The sequence below is a fragment of the Anopheles arabiensis genome, chromosome X (assembly GCF_016920715.1).
Source record: "Anopheles arabiensis isolate DONGOLA chromosome X, AaraD3, whole genome shotgun sequence".
Taxonomy (NCBI): domain Eukaryota; kingdom Metazoa; phylum Arthropoda; class Insecta; order Diptera; family Culicidae; genus Anopheles; species Anopheles arabiensis.
This window is the reverse complement of record NC_053519.1, coordinates 15017996-15034667: the sequence shown is the minus strand read 5'-3', so window position 1 is coordinate 15034667 and position 16672 is coordinate 15017996.

Below are 16672 nucleotides of genomic sequence, written 5' to 3'. Positions count from 1 at the left end.
ACAAACGTAATGAAGCCGAGTGCACTTGGAGCCCCAAAGTCAAGAGCCATTCAACGTTTATCATTTCCGGCACGGATGGCCACTGCTGCCGGAAAAGGTTCATGGTGCGAAGGTGCACCATCTTGCCAGGGCGTGTGAGACACATTAAACCCGCCGCCATACTGCCCGCTCGAGTTCGAACTGGTGCGCCTTTGGCGGGCGATAAACCGCATCGCAGCACTGTCTTGGTGTCCCAGTTGCTGCAAAGCCGCACAGGAAACGGGTGCCGTTCGTCTAGAAGGGCAGCAATTTACTGCAACCCCAAAAGGGGACGGTTTTGGGAGCACGGTGTGTGCTTATTCTTGCATTTTTTTTGGTTCGTTTTATGGACGACCATTATTGGCTCGCACACCGCACACACACACAGGGGCGCATTCGAACGCACCGATGCGCCCCTAATGAAGTCATTTCGTAATGATCGGTGCACTTTGCCGGTGCAGCAAAACCGGTGCCGTGTCCAAGTGTACCGGGAGGTCCGCGCTGGGCCCCGGTATCGTGTAATTAAATCATTATTTCAATTTTTTCGTTCGTTCGCATTCGCTTGAGCGAAGGTTAGTGGAATGGTACTGGGCTGGAAGGGGCACAAAATGGCGCTACACGTTTGCGATGCAGCCTGGATGTACTGATCCCCGGGGGCAGATGCAGCGCTCGACTAGTGCAGCCGGGTCCCTGCCAACCTTTTAGCTACGGTCGGTTACGATTAGCCTGGAACAGGTCGCCCTTCTCGGCGCAACACACTCGTCTTGTGCAAAAGAACTTGTCTTGTGGACGCTTGTGGTTTAGAAGGAAAAATAATAAAAATAATGGTAATGATTAAAAACAAAAGCAACAGCGACAAGCAAATCTCACTGCTGCTCCTGCCCCGCGCGTAAATGGGACCGAAATAATTAAGCCCAAATGATAATCATAATTAATACGCGAGCAAAATGCAGCGCAAGGTAAATACACATTGAAGTAAGGAAGGAAAAAAAACAGACAGATAATTGAATTAAGCTGGAGCATATAATTTACGATAACACAGCCATCACACGCAGCGAGGACGGCTGCGGGAATTGAAGCTTCGAACCCTCCCCCAGCCCGTGAGCGTCTGCAGGTCGGGGGCCAGCCTCTGTTACCTGTTTCACTTGGACGGCACGTCCCAGCGAGCCCACCCAAAAGCCGCCTCGCGGCTGCAGGAAACGTCCGGCGACGGCATAGAAGCTGTGCGAAAGAAGGGCAGGCTGCAGGAAGAGTATCGTTTCAGCTCGAGCTAGCGTTATCGGTAGTGCTGAAAGCTTGCCCGCAGGAGATAACCCTAAGTCCCGGGTACCTGTGCGCCCTCTGCAAGAATGCTCTTGAGCGGGAGGGCGAGCGTTTCAATGCTGGATAAGGATGAATGGAGCTAGTCGGGGAAGTAGTTTGTCCGTATCGTACATTTGGGAGGCAAGTTATGGCTTGACTTAATCACACACAAACACACAGACACATCGAGTGTCTGGAGGGAGAAGAAGTAACGGTGTTGAAGTCATCCTGAAGCCATCGAGCCGGTAATCTTCGTATGGAATTGGGGTTCGCGAGAGCCTGCTCCGAATGTCTGGACGCTCCGGGGGGAACGTTTGTACGCTGTTTTCGTTTAATTGATCGTTTGGAATATCATTCGCTGTGCTTTATTTTTGTTCTTATTCTTAGGTATGTACCGTGTACAGAGTGTGCTTCAGTTGGCAGGTCCAGTTTTAAGCATTCAGCTTTAAAAGGGTACATCCAGAGATATCGGGTCTCGATCAAATTATCTACCGGTGCGATTAATACCCTAATAAAGCCGTTGTGCGGAAACCGTGTGTAGGCATCGCGTCCTCGACCGCTGCAAGGCGGAACAGTAAGACAAGACAATCAATTCGTTGGTCGCAATCTGCTTGCCTAGACTCTTCCCTTTTTCTCACACACACCGAAAAGCGTCACACTGGACCAGCATTCAATGTCTTTTACAACGCAGGAAAGAAAAGATGGGGGATAAAAACATACAGCCACTTCGGACCGAACTGAACTGGCTCATAATTTTGCTGTCAATTTAGGAGCCTAAATTAGACACCTAGACGACACCCGAAACGTCACACGCCGAGCAAAGCAGCAAAGCGGCACACCGATGATAATGAAGACTGATGAGCTGATGATAATCGCAAACAAAATGCGCCCGGCAAACACGCTGCCTACCGTAGTGCGGACTGTTGGTATCCGTGACTGCGAGAGCTTAGAGTGGTCGATGATTGTCACCGAAACTCATCGAGCTTGTTGTGTGTTTTTGTGTGCCGCGGTGGTTAAGTCGCCTTTAGTTTCTGCGTGCGCGCGCGCGAGGGCTCGCGCTTGTCCAGTCCAGCTCACACGAGTTCCAAATCTTCATCTTAATATGTGACATTAATCAGCACCTCGGGGGATGATGGGGGACGCTGCGGAGTGCGGAGAGTTTGCGCGAGTTTTGTCGCCGGCAACATGGCAGATTGGAAAGCGTGTGATAGTGAAGTGACAGGCCGTTCACAGCTGAGGACGGGTTGACAAATGGGGAGACCGTACCGGACAGGAAATGGCTAGTTCGAACCTGCGCGCATTGGAGTTTGGAGCTACCTCACGGAGTTGAAGCTTTTCGGCAGGTTTTGTAGGAGATCATATGCCCAGCTGAACTCCCAGCAAAGTGGATCATGACGGGCGACTATCTTATTAAATGTCCCCATTGCGTAGGTTAGGGCTGAGTTTGAAGTTGCTCCCTGGATGCTCCAATAAAGCAACTTCAGCTGTCGTACCAGCGTACCAGCATCCAGATTTGCTCGGTATGAGGTGCTCTTCATGTCGTTTTGGGTACGGCTTTCCGTACCCTGTCAGCAACTGTGTTGTCGTCAGCGGGTCAGCGCGTCAAACCTTGTGTATCGGGCGTTCAACACTTTGAAAGTGTCGCGCGGGGTTGTCAACATGAAATTCAATCCTACCGCCTTCGAGGCTCACTGGGCTCTCAATTATGTTTGTCTTGTTTATTTTTTGTCATTCGCGAGGTTACTGAACCATCTGAACGGGTTTGCTCTCTCTCTCTCTCTCTCTCTATCTCTCTCTCTCTCTCTTTCTCTCTGTTCCTTACCTTCTGCTGTCCTCCATATCCTCTTCTAGTGATGCATCTGATCCAATATACTCGTGGCGTGATTGCCGGCGGAGCGGATTATCAACATGACTTGTTAGCCACATCCTGGCATTGTCATGGGCGATGATGATGATGATCATGGCCTAGCATCAGTAGCATCATAAAGCGTAAAACCAACGGTCTACACACACAGTCACACAAATCGGTTGTGGGCCGAACATGTAAATTAATTTTACCATCCCAATCCATCAACCAGGGCAGCCGGGCTACAATGTAAATGTAGCGCGGAGAGCGAGCGAAGAAGCTCGCCGTAATCGAGCAAGAAGCGGACAAGAAAGACAGGAGAATCGGTGCGGCCATTAAGTCGTAAATGAGAACCCCTCCCCCCCTCCCCCCCCCCCAAACGCTCCGAAGCAACTACTGATGCGCGGCGACCATCCCGCAGTCCACTCCCCGTTCCGAACATACACCCCCCCTTTCTTCCCAGCTGACTCACTAATGTCCATCGATCAAATTCCGGCTGAAAAAAAAAAACAAATGCCGGTCGTGAGGCATTTCACCGGACAGCATGTTTTTCAATGGTTTTGGAAGCGACAGAGAGGGGGGAAAAGTCCCCCCACACCGCGGACGCAGACTGCCTATAAACAGGCCGTAAATTGCTACGAAACTTCATCAAATCAGAACCCCGACAATGAAGCAAAGACTCAAAATAGACAATAAAACGCGCCATCAGAGCGGCGGCGCGGTGATGGTGGTTAAACTGGAGCGTCTGTTCCAGGGCGTCAAGGATGTGTGTGTGTGTGTGGGAAGGGGATAGGAGAGCAAAAAGGGCAGCAGCTTGGAATAACATACGCGGAGTGTGCGCTTTGCGGGGAGACGATTTACGATTGTTTATAATCTGCGGTTACCATTTCTAAAAACCTGCACTTAGTGCCGCGCGAGATAAACGAGCCGTTTGGGCAGTTTACGGCATGCCGAGGGCCCCATTGCCATTGATCCTGGCCGGCGTCGAAAGATGCGTTGAAGCGTGGAGCGTCCACATGCGACGACCTGAGGTCTCGGCGATCTTCCCCCCACGCTAGGAAGATGGGGTTTGAAACGACAGGTTGAACAGGTTGGTGTGCTCTCTCACTCTCTTTCTCTCTGTGTGTGCCTCTCTTTGAAGAGAATTCTGATATCTACGGCATCCGTCATCATGCGGGGGGATGAGCTGCCTGTTGCTATATCTCTGTGACATGCAGCCGGTATGAGTTACAGCTGCTTCCGAACGTGATTCCGGATACGACGGAGGGGCTTACCTGGTGATGGTCAAACGCTGTAGACATAACCCTCAACCGTCAATGTCTCCGTAGTAGTAACTTTTCTCGGTTCGGCTCGAAACATACACACTGCAGCCGATCTGGGACTAAGATAACGGGGTTACGCGTTTGTGATGCCTTTTTTTGTACTTCTTCTTTCAGCTGCTCAGAGGTTATGCCGATGTCTATCAGTCGATATGGTGCGGCTGACATGATAGAGGCGGCACTTATGGTGTGTGTGTTTCAGTTGGTGACAGTTGCTGGCTGTAAAATACTGCGACCAGCTTACTAGTCCACCTAGCCAGTGGCGCAAGTAGTTGGAAGGGTGTAGGTCCCGGCGTTGTAATTTATCGTCCCAATCAATCATTCTGATTGGCGCCTGGAAAATCGTTTTATGATACACACACGCACACACACACACACATAAAGTGGTAGTGGTAGTGCCTTTTTTTGCTGCTCCTCCATATGCAGTACACCAACGGCTCATCTCGCACAACCCGAAACCCATCGTCTACACCTGTGTCGTTTCTCTACGATGCTCCAGGTTTGCTGAATCTGCTGGAGAGCATGAGAGAATGAGATATGTGAGAATCAAAAGAGAGCGAAAGAGGAAGCGATAGAGAGAGAGAGATATATATATATATATATAGAAAGAGCTAGAGAGGAGATGCAGGATCGAGCGAGTTGTTAATGTACTTAATACCTCTGTAAATAGCTACTCAATCAAACGTACAAATGGGGCTGGGGTCCCCGTTTCTGCTCCGTAAGTGACTTGCCGGAAGCGCTGCAGGTAGATGGCGCTGCCTGGCGCTTGGTGAAGGCGGGAACGGGGGCGATTGTTGTCTTAATTAAATGCGAAATCAGGGTACGAAATTTAATTACAACCACTTCTGCCGACGGGGTTTTTGGGCGCGCGTGTGAGCGTTCCAGGGCTCCGGAGGCGTCGGTTCGGCTACAATCGGCGCCGAGTATTTGTACAGCAAAGTGAGGGCACCAGCAAACAACCAGCATGACAACAATGGTGCTGGTTTAATTACGCCATTTTTTTGTTTGGGCCTTCTTACGCCGTCAAGATCCTGGTGAGGTGACAGTGTAGAAATTTTTAAGCTTTAGCCTACACGTCCGTTCCCGCCGAGGACAGAAATGGTTGCAGATGGCGCTTAGGATGGCATGATTGTGCCCTCTTCCCTCCCTACCGCGATGTTGCCATTTGCCAGCCGGTTTTCGTGCGTTGAGTTTTGATCGGATAAATAATTCACCCTCGCAAATCTCGCTCTTCGATCCGGTCGCTCCCTTTGCGTTTTGTTTGTTTTGAATCGTTTGAACCGTCCGGGCACATCCAAGACTCCAAAGGCTCGAAAGGATTGGGACATTCGAGGCACGTCCGACGGGGAGCTGGGTGGGCGCCAGCATCGCCAGTTCGCTTCCGTTGAGCCATCTCCAGTAGCTGCGAGCAGCCTGAAAGCGAAACCTCTCCTCATCCCTGCCCAACTGCTTCTAAAAGCACGCGGGAAAGCGGCAGATGAAAGCGGTGCCGCTTGCCGAGCGAAGATAAATAAACTCGATCAGATATAATCAGAAATACAGATAAAATATAATGACATTGCAGGGAAAACAATTTGCGAGAAGTTATAACCCTGTTTTCCACCGCGCTGCGGACGGGCCTTTTGTGCCTGTGTCTGTGTTACTGCGCCACGTTGGAAAAGCGCAAAACAACATCGGCCAACCGGGTGCCTGCACGGTCCCTTTTCGGAGGCCCTCCCCTCCGTGTGTGAGGCGAGAGGAAGAGGTGGAAAAAGGGAAAGATTGTTGATATCGAAGTTTCGTGTCTGGCAATGGGGTTTTCTGCCCGTGCGACCGAGGCTAACGGATGGTGGTCCGAAAAAGTGATGAGCTTCACTTCACCGCGACGCTTTATCCCTGGTTGTTTTTTTTTCGGGCATGGTGGCGATCCCAGGGCGAACGGGGCAACGGGACCAAGGGTTTTTCCAATTTTCCGACAGCTGCCATGGTCGGGTCGCGCGCGATTTGAAGGCACCCGGGTTGTGCTGGGGTCGAGTGCTGGGGGTATAGGTTCTTGTTGCTGACTTGACACGATTACGGGCCCGGGTCGGGCCGGTCGAGAAGCCGATGATTCAGCAGCCCAGCAGAAGTTGTTCGTTTTGGGGGCGGTTGCCGGGGAGCTGTATAGATTTGCGCTATGGCGTTGCAATCACTTTCTGCAGCGTCTGGTGAATTTCAGGCAAAAGATCTCGTGTCAACCGGACACGATTGGGGATATGTCAATAGAGTGCAGTTGCAATCGCCGACCGTATCGTTTGTTGTACAAATGTACAAGATGTTTTGGTTTTTTTTCTTCTGTCTTTACTCTTAGTTTTTCTAGCTGAACTTTTTGTTGTCACTCCCTTTCCAAATCATAAATCATCCCTGCCACGACCTCGCCAAAAGCTGACGTGAAGCGGTTGCAAGATGCGCCAAGCACGCCAGCATCTTTCAGCGAACGGCTGCGCAACGACTGCACGAAAATCCGGCTCGAGGGACCATGCGAAGGGTGGTGCAACGGGTGGGGGGGTACGGACAAGATTATTAAATACAATTTTGGAATAGAATTATTTGTCTGATGTTGTTTTGGAGCATTCAGGGCACTCTGCTCCCCAGCTAATGCTACGGCAAGTTGGATATTGCGATGCACTTCGAGTACCACTGCAAGTTATGAATTCCACCGTAATTGCTCTGATAAATCATCGCTACAAAGAAAAAAAAAGGGCAGCGAGCTGGGGAGCTCCAGAATACCTGTCTAACCGGGCACACTCGGGCAGACATTTCGGAGGGTGGATTCATTTTGCTACAACAGTATTAATCGACCTCGGAAGCAAAAAAAAAAAAAAGGAAAGGTTCAACACACTTGCTCGTCACGACATCTTCGTGGTGCCGTGGTCTCCTAGTCCCGTCTTGCCTCGTCTCGCGCGTTGCAACTTCACAGCCCAACCAGAACGCGGCACCGGTCCATTTTCTCAGGCTTCTTCTGGATTACGATCTTGATAAGTGCGTACCGTATCTCTGGCCACTCGTCGCAGCCGCAAACACAAGGGTTAGGGGGGAGGGATGGAGAGATATCAGAGTGCGGGTTTTAGACATCGTTCGTTCCCGGCTACCACGAAGAGCGTGTTGAAGTCGCGCCATAATTTATGATACCTTTGCCCGAATGCGGCCTTTACGTATCGACATCTTCACCGATTCCGCCTCCAAAGCCTCCCGCCAGTAGCAACAGACGAAGGAAAGCACACACACATATGCACACACACACACACACACACACACACACACACACACACACACACACACACACACACACACACACACACACACAAACACAAACACAAGATACATAAAAAAAATCCGAATCCGAAGCAGTTGAAAAGATTTCGATCTTTTCTCTCCCCGCGCCGCCCGTGTTTGCTGGGGGCAGATGCAAGCGTACTGCGCGCTACCGCGACAGCAGATCTTTCGATCGGATATTTCTCATCGATGAAAACGGAACACGCAAACCGCTCCGTGCGTCACCCGCCCGCCTTGAGGTTTTGGTTTCGGTGCACATCTTCCGATTCTACGGGCTTGCCCCAAGGAGGGGATGTGTTACCGGTGAGTGCGAGCAACAGCAATCACAGGTGAGTAGAACGCCGAACGCCTAGATCAGCAGGCAAGACATTCTTCCTAGTGCTGCCTGCGCGATGCACTCCCTTTGTGCTGCTGAACCATGAGCTGATCCAGTGCTCAAAGGAGAAATCATTCAACGTGCAGAAGAGCGATGAATTGACTTCATCTGCATACATTTAAATTGAAATGACAATCAATTGGCCTGCGATGATGCAGTTTTTCTCTGACCACTGAGCTGCCTGGCTGTTGCTCAAGCATCAAGTACGGGCAGGTGGTACGAAGGAATATGTAATTTCGCTTGGAGGACAGTGGGTTTTGTGTTTTTTTTTTGCGCAGGTCCTATTGTTTCTCGAGGGCGCATTTCCCGAGCCCTTACCCACAGACCTGCACTTGGGGAGAAATTAAGCTTCTCGTTTTTCTTCTTGCGGTGCAGAGAGCGCCCCGGTATGGGAAAACTCCTCGACTCAACTCGGCTGGCTCGGAGAGCAGCAAAAAAGGGCCGCACAAACCCGTTAGCGTGTTAGGTTAGGATGGATGGGGCGCAAAGGGACAGACACGCCGGAATGATGCACGACCGTCCGATGACAATGGAAATAAAACTCAATTTGTCAAACCGTGAAAGCTGACCTGTCCTGGGTGCCGGTGCATAAATGAATCATTTTACGGATGAATTGGCAGCCCCGGGCTGGCCCCGCGTAAGCGATCGATGGATGGGTTCGAACTTGGTGGCGGCCAAGTGTCTTTACGACACCTTGCACACCTTGGTCGTCTGGGCGTCGTGATTTGTCTGAGCGCTGTGTTGTGTCTTTCAGTGCAGCGGTGTTTTGAATGCATTGAAGGCAAATCCGGCTCAAAGGACCAATCGTGGAGTAAGTTAGTTATCGAGATAGTTTCGGTGATGTCGGAAATCGTACTCAGAAGCACTTTTGTGCTTTATCGTTTCATACATTTCCTGAAATTTGTTGGTTTAACACGTCTTTGCAGGCTTTACAGTTCAATATTCCCGAGATTAGATTTTACGCGAAGATTTTCAGAATGATGGGAATTACTACAGTTGGATCATTGAGGAGCAAAAATTAATCGGTAAAAGGTAATACAGCAACTTCATATAATTTAGATCTTTAGGATTCCACCTAAAGGACATATCTAGCTTATATGATGGTTTTTTATATCTTGTGACGCGCAATACCTTTTGCAGAAGTCTCTTGAAGTTTACGGTTGAGCCTTAGGACAACGTTTAACACAGGGGGTTTCGTATGACTTTTTTACTATTTGGACAGTGTTTCTATGAATTTATCAGCTAATACCGTGAACTATCGAGGTCCTGAAACATGTTTACAGAATAAATGTCTCCAAAGTACGAAAAGACAGTTCTTGTTTTCTGAAGATTGAAGGAGGTCCTGATCCAAAAGTCAACATCATTATTTGAATGATAAGTATGTAAATATTATTTTCGGTTGAAGACATTCAATAGCTTTTAGCTTGAAGATATGTCAAACAAAGCTTAAGGAAGAAGAAGCATTCCTTACACCCAACAAGATCAATAAAATCCAAATAATCTATTTGTCATCACATGTTTTGCCATACCGCCATTACCCGGAATACCTCGATTAGCATTTGTTTTGGGGCAAGTTTGCACAAACTCTAACAATATGTTTAGATGTATATTTTATATTTTTATCTCAATGACGTCAACCTAACATGCCGGCTGTCATAGACCCTTGGGCTTTGAACTAAGCTAGATCCAACATTAGCTTGATTTCTGTGCCAATTCGATACCATTCGAACAGCATCAGAACGCAATCGCTTTCGAAGATCCCGTTCGTTTGAATAGCAGAACAAAAACAAAACAAAAGCAACCGCACCAAAAACAACGTGCCGCTCACGCGTACCGGCAAAGGGCGTAGGCTGGCGAAAATGAAAATGCAAATAAATAAATAACGAGGATGTTAGTCTTGAGCATTTTATTGAGCGTGCGGGAAATGCTGGGGCACGATGGGGCAGCCGATCCGCACAGTGTCGTCTCGTCGTGAAACGTGTCACTTACTGAGTCCATCTGGGTCGTCCTCTGGGGCAACGGTACCGGGGAAAGAGAGAGACTGAGAGACAGAGAGGACACCGCACCAAGACGCTAGCCATACAATGGAGCCAAACAAAGACAAGATGACCGGGCGTGAAGGCGCGCGGCCGTCACAACCGCTGCAACCTGCAAGAGTGCGGTGTGGCGATGGGCTCATTGTTTTCCCTCCGACATCACCACTCACAGATACGCATCCAATACGCCGCCCCTTGGCCTAAACCACCCCTCAGTACGACAATGATATATTACCGATGGGGAATCGCACACCGGGCCGTACCAGGATGTCGCAGTGTCGTTTTGGGGCGCGATGCGGGCGACTCCCGGCACGCAAAAAAAAAACGCGACGAGTGAAACCAATGCAACCCTTGTCGTGGGGGGGAGGAAGTGGTGGAAGGCCAAAGCGCAAACAAAACCGCGCAAGAGGGCGACTATTCGGTATTCGGCATTATTGGTTTTATTTCGCCGTGTCGTTTTAACATTGTCAGCTTTATTATTTTCCTCCTGGCTGGGTCGCGCACCGTACCCAGCTCATGGGGCGTCCATTTTTCGCGACGCGTTTACCTTGTTGTTGCGCCATCTTCACCATATTATTTTTGGCTTGATACACTCTGTGTGTGTGTGTGTGTGTGTGTGTGTGTGTGTGTGTGTGTGTGTGTGTGTGTGTGTGTGTGTGTGTGTGTGTGTGTATGTGACTGTACCCGGGGTTTCGTTTAATGAACCTTTGCCGGGTTACATGGTCGTCGCGCGTCCCCGCGCTATTGATACACGAGCTCGATATCTTCGCGTCTGTCGGCGGCTATAGAGGGGTTTTTTGTGTGTTTGTTTCCTTTCGATGCCTTTCCTTCTATTCCCGCAGCCCAAGAAGTTATGGCCCAGCGCACGGGAATTGTGGGTGGGTGAGCATCACACCAGCATAAGGAGGGAATTGGGGTGGGTGGGGTCGAAATCGGGGTACGAAATTCTCGGCGACAATGTGAGCGAATCGGGACCGCAGCGCAACCAACTTCAATCGGAACGGCCCTGCCCTGACAGATCGGGTGATTAGTAGCCCGCGCGGGTGGATGTTCCTTTTCGAACCTCGTTACCGCTTTCGTTCGATGTGTGTGTTTATATGTGTATTGTCTTGATTGGAAGTGCAGTTTTTCTCAGAGAAGTTCTAAAACATTAACTTCTTGGCAGCGAGGGACTGGAGTACAGGGCGTTACAACTTGCTTCGGATACCAACGGTGTTGCGACACTTTCTCTCAACAACACGTCTGGAAATACATATGCTTCTCCATTGACGTTCACTTATTGATTTTTCTGTTATCCATTTTAATTGACATTCGGCACGATTGGATCTTTGGCGAGTGACACACCCTGGTTAACTTCAATCTACCTTGAAAGCACTCACCCGGGGGCCAAAATCTGGACATTGATTAGATTAAGTAATCAAATGAAAACTTCAATATCCGGGTGCGGCTCTAGGTGTACCTTTGTGCCGAGCTACACGAGCGTTCCAATTAGTTTGTTTGGAAAGCAGCCCGGATAGATGTAATGCAGCTCCAGCTACGTGGCACTGGCGAGCCCCTAATGGCACACGGCAAATGCCGACTTCCCCAGACATCCTGGGTGGACACTGGGAGCACTGGAATTGGTAAAACATCACGTTTTATTATCCTTCCATTGTTATGATTAGAAGCCCGGTGGATGGAAACGGTGTCCAGGCTTTCGCCAGCAGACAGCCCAGCAAAACACGCTCCGGAGCAGTCGTATACTTTGAGATCAGAAATTAACTGTTACTCTTCGCCGACCTCTGATTCAGCTCGTCTGTCCGGGACCTCCACAAACGACCGATACTGCGGCAATGCGGTACCGGCAGGGACCTGTGCCAGTCGACGCATCCCCTTGGCTCTGTTGGGGCAGTGAGCATGGGCAGTGTCGACCTTCCCGCCAAAAGGTAAACTTATGGTAATAACAATATCTGTAATCTTTATTGGTGATAGCCAGTGGCAAAAGGCGAAAATTTATGGACGATTCTTTTCATCCCCGGACCCGGCCAGTAACGAAGGACGAGCGTCGTGTGTGTGTGTGTTTGGCGATGATTTATGTAGCCCCACTGAGAAGCACACCGAAGAGCATGCATGCGGATGAGCCGAAACCTGCTCAAGTCCGGAAGCCAGCAGCCCAGAGGTGGCCGCAATAGATCGGTATCCGGGTTTTTGGGGGAAAGCATCACCGGACCTCGTCACATTCGTTCTTGCTTGTAGAGCGCTGGGAAAAGGCTCACCAGGTGGCAAGCGCAGTGTAAGTAGCGCTATATCTTATCATCATCATCATCGGGTGCAAGACTGTTGACATGGGCCGTTTTCGGGTTGACCAACGGAAAGGCGAATACCATCGCATCGCATCATGGCTGGTACATTGCTGTTTGTGTTGAGCAGTGGTGAAGGATTCCACACGTTGAGCGGATGAGATATTGTGCGGAGAATGTCGACTCTTTCGGGAAGTTATTCTGAGTGGTATGAGATCGAGTGGGGATGGGATCATGTAAAGCCTGAATTCCAGCAGCAGATATGCTGTACATGGATAAGATACGCATCTATAACCATCCGGCAAAAGCCATTTCAAGATTTGATGGAAAATAATGATTCCCTCAACCTCTTGTTTGAGCCATCTCCAATGTCCCGGTGTAACGCACTGCTCATTCGAAGGCGAATATCTTCTGAAATGTAGAATAATAGGTCCAAGCTATCAGTTCTCGGTGCTCCACTCTTCTCCATCTTCAGCTTCCTCTCCTCGGCTAGTGCATCTGCCTTGCCAGTAGCAACACGGTCGGCTTCGTTTCCGCCCTTGCCGGATGGTGTGGAAGGATCGCGTTTGGAAACCGGCGTCTTCGCCTTGTGTGAAGTGCGCGAACAAACACGAAATGAAAACAAACTCCAGATTGAAATCGAAGCTCACGGTGCGAAATTGGGTGCGAGAGAAAAAAAGGTTTGCGGGGGCACTGTAAATAAAATAAATAACATTGAAATAAAATCCTCAAGCGTGGCGCGATACAGCGCGCCGCGTATCGATATCGGTGCAGGGCCGGCGTCTGCATCACGTGCCCGTGGCAAAACGGGACGAGCGAACGGGAAGGATATCGGCAGAACAAAAGGCAGAGGACTCCCCGGGTCCGCAGCGAGTCCTGCCACCCGCCGATGCTTAATGCCTGGCTGCCGGTGCGATAACGAATGAATTGTTTCGCAGATTACAACACCTTCCGGAGTAGCGCGCGCCGCGCTCCCGCATTCGCACAGCCTCGTGCCCCCATGCCCAAAGATATTCGACTATCTTTCCACCATCTCGCTATCAATGGATTCTTTTGCGCTATTTTTAACACACACACACACACAGCTGGCTGATTGTGTGTGTGTGAGTTTCGCACTCTCTCGCTCGAAAACGTCCCGTGTCGTTCTTTTGGTGCCCTAACTCGGTGACGCCGGGCCAAAAGGGATCACTAATCGGATTGTCTTCGGTTTCGCGAGCACTTCTCTCGCACCAGATATTGTGCTGGAGGCGTCCTTTGCACACAACAACAAAAAAAAAACACAACGGCATCAGCAGCAGCTGCTGCTGCTGCTGTTTGGCAAGTGATAGCGTTCAATGGGAAAAATCAACTTACTGGGAACCCCCTTTCCCAGTATCCGGCGGAGTATGGGGTTTTCTATTTATCTTGCAACAAAGCACGAAAACGATTGGAAAAGCTCCGACGACCAAGGCCAAAGCGGTACGAAGGGAAGGGGGTGAGCAAAATACAAAAAAAGGAAAAAAAAGAAGAAGATTTGAAATCGAGTTTACGTGCAAGGAAATAAATCAAGCGGTTGGTTGATTTTCCTGGAAGCTGTTTGCGCATTGTGGTGCTATTTGTTATCTTTAAAAGCATTCTTTGCCAAATTTAAGTACACAAAAACCAAACCGCCATTGCAGTTAAGTAATTTTTCATACCGTTTTCAGGCGATGGATGGGACAGGCAACATGAAGGGGTTGTCGATCAACAAGTTCTTGTGCCGGTTAACGAGTAGAGGAAACATCTCAACAAAAGGCTCAGCCAATGTTTCCAAGGACCTGTGACATAATTTAGGCAAATTGGGGCCTCCGGGTCGATTGCCTCATTCCACCATTCCATTCGATGGACACGTTGAGACAAATTGTGCAAATCATTACAAACATTATGCTAAAAATAGTTACTTGAATAATCTACTAAGAGATATTGCAGCATAGATTAAATTTCCTAGACGATTCCGATCAGTTTTTTTGTATTAGTCATGTCCGCAAATAAGCAGCTTATTGAAAACACGAGTTCCATTTGCAAAACAGATTAATTGGAACGATCGTAAGGATTTGCTGAGAAATGAAACAATTCTTGCAAATCCTTCAACAACGTGTTTCATTTCATTTCATTTATTTCTTTCAATATGTCTACCTTTGGGGTTGAACTTACATTGCTTAAAACCATTTGCTGGCCCTATTTTTTTTTATTATTATGAAAACAATACAAATCCGTATATTTGTTTACAAACTATTCCCTAACTTATCATGACCTTCAACGAGTTTTTATTCGTTATTTGTTTTATTTCATTATTTTCTATCAATTCTATGTAGTTTTTGAAAAGACTCATGATTTTTTTTGAGAGACATAATTAGATTGAATGTTAAAAAGCCGGAACATAGTTTAGATATAGTTATAGTTTGAAGATAGAAAGCAAGTTATGTCGGTGCTCATAAAACTCGATCTTTTTAGCACGATGTAGAAAGGACTTATTAAGCGATCTAACCCAAATAGCCAAAATTGCTTAAGCAGCCAATTTTTGCAAGCTAAAGATCGCTGCTTGAATTCGCCTTTTGCAGTAGATAAACTGCATCAAAGTTCCAGGTGGTCCTTCTAAATAGCGCCTAAGAAGCTTCCTTATGCCAGGGTGCTGGGGATTATTTTTCTTTGTGTTTTATTTTCAAGCAAGCGTCATCGATGAAATAAACAACGGGATTTGTTTTGTTTGTGTGCATCTGTATATTTTTAAATCTTTGATATTCATAAACTACACGAAATGTAATACAATTTACTAAAAAATCACAATCACTTCACTCAAAATCTCTTCTTCAATTAACTTATCTAACTTGTGCATCAGAGATGATGTTGGCATGAGATGATTGACGGCACCAGTCTTTGACACTTGGACAAGAGCCACCTCGTACCGATGTCATGCATTAAAAAGCTATAAAGTTCCACCAAGTTCGGGACGCTTTCTTAACAAGCCTTCAAGTTTCATCATGAACCTTACACATCAGGCTAAACATCCGCAAGGTTCCAAAGAGTACCGAGTGCTAGTTAAAAAGCGCCATAGTTCCGCAAAGAACTTCGTACCTTTTAATCAGCCACGAAGTATGACATCGCAACGATTTTGTGTTAAACAGCCTCAAATCAGCTATAAAGTACGAGCTGACTATTTGGGAGTATTACACAATTAAGATAGATTTAGGTAATACATTCTCAGTCCATTTAGTTACTAAATTAATCGTTGTCTTCAGTGTGAATTTGTAAGAAATATAAGGACAAATTGTGTTTATTTTACAAATATGTTTGGTTACGGTATATCCAATTAGCCTTTTTTCCATTTTTACCATTTTATTATCACTGATATTCTTTTGTTTACACTTAGACATCCCATTCATATGATTTCCTTTAAACAAATCCTTTACATGTTTATTTACTGCGGTCCTTGTCGAATAAATCTTATGTCGGCCCTGACTCCCTATTAGAAATATTAATTACCTTGCTATGGATGTTATTAAATTAATTCTTCAAGATGCTTGTAACGCTCTTAGTACGACACCAAACAACCAGCTCTTGAAAGGAAGAGCTTATAAATAATAAAACACCATTCAATACATGAAGAAAAAACAAACAGTTTAAACTGAACAAACTGTTACCACTTACCACCAGTACGGAGCATACTGATGGCTGTACAAGAAGTTTGGGACTCTTGTCCCACCCACCCACCGACAGCGCGCTCGGTCGTGTACTTGCCTTGTATCGCCCTCCGATACCATCAATCAAACTCACCTCGCCTCAAACGATAACGGTTCACATTTTCGCGCTCTTTAAACCCGAAAAAGAAAACTCCGATTACGCGCTCTGGTGGGACTTTTCAATCGCGTTCGCTCCAATTCCTGTCCCAGCACGGTCCACTGTTTGTTCGGTTTTGTTAACACATATCCTTCCCGCAGTCCCTACCGCACCCCAAATGGAATGTTCACCAGTGGGCAATTAATTTGTTGCACCAGCACCGGAAGGTATCGCCCGAAAAGCTTGAAATTAATTCGCACCGCGATTGGCGGGTCCGGCTGGGCAGCTATCTGCCAATTCCTGGGGGCAGATGCGTCCCCTTGGGTGGATGGTAAGCGGTGGGCAACGGTGCAGCTCGTGTGTGTGTGTGTGTGTGTGTGTTTGTGGAGCAAGGTATCGGTGTTTAA